Raw genomic sequence first — 5,363 nt, forward strand, 5'->3', positions numbered from 1 at the left:
CTCGGGTCCAAGGAGCCGCGGGTCTGGGAAGAGAAAGCGTGGCTGAGTGGCTCTGCCCGTGGTCCCCCCGACGCTATCCGAATCAGGGCAGGGCGGATTCCCGTCCCAGCCCGCCCCAGGGTAAAGGAACTGGATACAGAACCCAATTCCACCTCGCAGGCCCTCCCCCGCCCCAAACGAAACGAAAACCAACAAAAACCACAAAACGATAAACACTCCAGACGAAAACACGTCGGGGTCCCGGGGTCCCGTCTGACCCCAGGGTCCTGCTGGGTGAAGCCTCGCTCTCCCCCAGATACGATCTGGCCAAGCACCGCCGGGCTTCCCCCAGGAGCGCCCTGCATCCGGCTCCAGCAGAGCAAGCCCACGCTTCCCTTGGCCTCCTCCATCTAACAGAACCTCCTAACAGGGATCTCCCGTCCCCAGAAATGGAGAAAGTTCGGGACGCCCAGCTGGGAGGACGTGCAGGCGGTCCCAGCTCCGAACTGCTGACCTGGGCGCTCCGCGACAACCTGCGCGCCCGTCGTCTGACCGCGGACGCCGAGGCTCGGGCTGGAGCTATACAGCCTGCGTTCGGCTTCCCACGCGGGCCACCACCCGCCACAGCCAGGGTCCCCAGAAAACCCCAGGGCATCCACGAGGGGAGGGAACAGGCCAGGGAAGGCAGGCTCAGGCCGACCGCGCTCCAGACCCCGCGCAGAAAGGCGTTTGGATGGACTCACAGCGCAAGGTGAGCGTGGCTGAGAAGTCCTCACTGAGGCACGATCAGCGAGCCGGCAAAGAACCCCACGAGATCGTGCTTAGAAGTGAGAACGCGGGGCCAGGTGAGAGGGCGGTGAGGAGAAGGCAGCTGGTCTCCGCTTCCAAAGCCTCCGAAGCGCCCCGCTCTTGGCCTCCCCACACCCCCAGGATCTAAGGCTCCGGATCGAAAGCCCTTAAGAAGGAAAACCCTCTGGGGAGGCGGGCCGATCACCCCAAGTGACCTGAGGTCACAAGTGACCCCCCCCCCCACGCGTTCCCTGGGCCCGCTGGCCAGGGCCTGGGCGCACCCACCTCGGAGAGCGTCGGGGTCCCTCGCGCGGCGCGGGTCCTGGGCCCTCGGGGAGCTGCGGGGCCACGCCGGCGGGAGCAGGCGGCTGGGCGGGCGGGGCGAGGTGGGAGGGTCGCGGCTCACGCAGGTGCGGGGCCGACCTCCCCGCCCCCTGGACGGTCATTGGCCGCCGCGGCCCCTCCGGGCGCTCGCTCAACTCCGGTTCCCCAGGTCTCACCTCCGCCCGGGCGCACCGCACTACCCGCCTCGTGCCCTGTCTAACCCGGAGGGGACAAAGACTGCGCAGGTATCACCGAGGGTCCCCCGAGAAGCCCGCGGTGCGCCCACCGGCCCCGAACAGGCCTGTGGGATGGAGCTGCAGCCGCTCCGGGACCGAGCCTCGCCGGGGGCGGCCTCAAGCCTCCCGAGGCTCCGTCGGCCGATGGTCCTGGGCGCCTGGAGCCGCGGACTCCGCCCTGGAAGCCGAGGGCGGATGGAGATGGCTCAGCGACCCAAACCCGGTCGCGGGACGACCCTCGAATTGCCCGGGAGCGATGCGCACACAGGTTCGCGCGTGCGGCAGCCCCTCTTCGCTGGGCTCCGAACCTGGGACGCGCGGGCCTCGGAATGCAAGGTCCCCCCACCGGCCGAGGCCTCCGAGAGGGCAGTTAGAAGTGTGTACCTGGAGCCCTAGGGCTGCTGTCGGGCTGCTCACTCCCAGCCGCTCAGCGGGAAAGGAAAGAGGCGGTCACTTCGCGTTGAATTGCACGCCTTAGAAACCCTGGGGACAGTTCTGTTCTGTTCTGTCCTAGGGGGAGAAAAAAAAGACCAAACCAAATTCATTATCATGGAGTTGGAACCGACTCATAACTGACCCAACACTGGGTTTCTGAGGCTGTAAATGGCGCAGGAGGAGTTTAAACATCGCTGTCCCCCCTGGAGCTGCAGATGGATTCCATAGGAAACCCAGAGAGGCGCCGCCTCTCGGTTAGCAACGCACTCCTTAAAGACTAGGGCCGCCAAGGCCTCTTCTCGGTGCTAAACGGTCGCTAAAAGCTGAAATCCGTTCCTGGGCTGGGTGCATGCATGACACAGTACTTGCCAATGCAAAGTTTATCAAAGGTGCAATATAGTGCTATCAATTAACCTCATGCCAGATTTTCTCATCTCCATAAACAGTCACTTAACCCTCCCTCCCCACTTCTTCCTCCCGCCCCCGTAGGTAGATAGTCAGATCCTGCAGAGATCCCCTGGACATTTTGTCCTGGGCTGCCCTCAACATCTCCCCTGTTCTCAAGCCCATTGTTGTAGTCAATGAATCTCCTCGAGGGTCTTAATCACTGATAAACTTTGGTCTCTACACATTTGCCTAGCCTTGTAATTCTAGGTAAATGAGACCATACACAATTTGCCGGTTTTATGATGAAATGTAATTTACAGAGCATAAGATTTGTTAGTTTCATCCATGATTTAGTTTGGATCACAACGTGATCTAGTCGGTACTGCACGCTCAAAGGTGGCATCTCTTGTATATTCTAAGGCAACAGCCTCCAAGGAAGAGGGATGCACACTGTTCTGTGGAATTTGCAGCCTCACAACCCTGCTGGAGGGTCAAAAGGATACCCATCCAAAAGTTTGTGTCTTTATGTACCTTTGAGCAAAAACTGGCCCGTGGCTGTCCCTCCAGTGGGCTTTTTCAGAGGCTGTAAATCACAGGAAGTGTTAGAACCTGTGCTGCAATCCCAAAGGCACACAGTTCAAATCTACTAGCTGCTCCGAGGGAGAAGGATGGGCAGTCTCCTCCCAAGTGGTCAACTGCCTCTGAAAACCCACCCGTGGGTCAGCTATGGGTCGGTTCAGACTTGATGGCACTCAGCAACAAAACACATGAGAGAACATTGCCCATGGAGCAGCTGGCGGATTCAAACCGTGTACCTTCAGATTGGCAGCACAGTTTATTAGCATTAGGCCACCAGAACCTTGCATGGAAGTTTAGAGAAGTTCTCAAGTCTAGGGAGCTCTGGGGACCTAGTGGCAAGAAGCTGCACTGCAATCCTAGAGGTACACAGTTCAAATCCACAAGATGCTATGCTGAAGAAGCAGGAACAATCACCTCTTGTACCAGTCAGATCCAATTTGACGGTACACTCATCATCATCATCATCATCATCATCATCATCATCATAATACAATTTTTTTAAAGTTCTCAATTCCTTCCTCTTTGACTTTAGTGGCTATATATTTGAGAAACAGTTGTTATTAACAAGTCTTCCTTTAATGTGTATAGACAGTATTCCAACACTCACAGCATTGAACATCAAGATAGATCTTGAAATGTTGTTGGTTTTGTTTTGGTTTTTTTTTTTACTATGAATGTAACACCATTATTCCTCAGTTTGTCATTTCTAGAATATAGAATATCTGATGAAAAGTGGCCATTCCCAGTGTGTTATGATTGGACTAGATTCACAAATTCCTAGGATGTCGATCTTTTAGCATTATTTCATTTGATTTTTACTTCTTCCAATTTTCTTACATTCATACTTTGGGGTTTTTTTAATTTTTTGTTATTCTTTTTTTTAGTGTGTACCATGAAATCAGATCTGACTGGTACAGGAAGAGATGTTTCTCCTTGTCCAGCAGAGCATCTGGTGGGTTCAAACTGCAAACCTCTGGGATTGCAGTGCAGCTTCTTGCCACTAGGCCACCAGAGCTCCCTTACATTCATACTTTGTCCATTCCATGTTCCAGTCATTCGTGGATGTTTGCAGCTATTTTACTCATTTTTTAGGTTCTTCCAGTCTGAGAAATGGGTGCTGTCCACCGGGTGGTGAGAAGTTGCCACTGTCAACCCCATGGCATTCAATTAGAATCCAGCAGCTGCTCTATAGGACAAAAGTAATCAATCTCCCTTGTAATTTAAAGCCTCTGAAAACCTGCTGAGCAGTCAGTTATGAGTCAGTTCCAAATCCACACTACACAACAACCAACAATCTGAGAGGCTTTATTTCTTGTACTATGTTCCTCTGTTATTCACAGGGTTTTAAAGTTCTTTAATGTCAGCAGTGGATGGCCCATCCTGCTTCTTAGTCGATCTTAGTCTGGAAACTTCTCTGAAAGCTGTCCACCAGCAGTAACCCTGTTGGTGTTTGAAGTACTGGTAGCCCAGCTTCCACCTTTACGAAAGCCTATAAGCCAATCCAATACCACAAATTGACTAGTGCTGTACTCGTAAAAGCAAGCTACAAACAAGCAAGAATATGCATATACAAACTTCAAAAGAAGCAATAACATGCAAGCCAACATCCACAATGCAGCAACCTGATAGACGAGCACTACACTCCTAAGAGCAAACTATAAAATAAGAAGGCATAGAAATATTGTGAAACAAAAATGCAGGTGAAGAGAACATGAAAGACTTGCTGCCGCACATTAATGACTACAGACTTCAGTATGGAGTACCAAGTCCTCATCACTGGACCAACTAAGAGGGAACATCATGAAAGATGGAGAAAAGATGAAAGTTGTCAACAATTTCCTTTTACTGGGATCCACAATCAACATCCACGGTAGCAGCAGTCTGGAAGTCAAAAGGCATGCTGCAGTGGGGAAATCTGTTCTCAGAGACTCTTCACAAGGCTAAACAGCAAGGATGTCCGTTTAAAGGCTAACAAACATATGCTTGATCCAAGCCATGGTATTTTCAATCACTTTCAGTGCTTCTGAAATTTGAACAAGAAATAAGGATGGCAGAAGAAGAATCAATGCCTTCGAGTTGTGGTGCTGGAGAACAGTAGTGACTGTCAAAAGAACAAGCCAATCTGTCTTGGGGGACATGCAAACAGGGTGCTCAATGAGAGGCAAGGGTGGTGAAACTTCATCTGACATACATTAGCCATGTTGTTACACGGAGCCAGCTCTTAGGAAAATGACATGATGCTGTGAAAGGTCAAAGAAAGAGAGGAAGACCCTCAGCAAGACAAAATGACACAGTGACTGCGACAATGGCTTGACTGTGTCACAGGTGAAGAGGATGGCATAAGGTAAGGCAAGGTTTAGATCTGTTGTCCCTAGGTAAATTGCCAATTCTAACAGCCACAACAACAATTAATGGTTGTCTCCACCTTTTCTTTTAAAATTTTACTTTATTATTTTTTATTCCCATTCATTCATTCTGCACACTTTTCTCCCTGCCCACCCCACCCCCAATTCACTTTTTTCTTTGAAAAGTAAAAAAAAAAAAATAATAATAATAATTCTTTCATTGTTATACAATCCCCTCCCTCCCAGTCCACTATGCAGCTTTCATTCTGGACTCTTGTCATGACAATGA

This window comes from Elephantulus edwardii, unplaced genomic scaffold (genome assembly GCF_000299155.1).
Source record: "Elephantulus edwardii isolate Elephantulus edwardi_28Jun2011 unplaced genomic scaffold, EleEdw1.0 scaffold00008, whole genome shotgun sequence".
Taxonomy (NCBI): domain Eukaryota; kingdom Metazoa; phylum Chordata; class Mammalia; order Macroscelidea; family Macroscelididae; genus Elephantulus; species Elephantulus edwardii.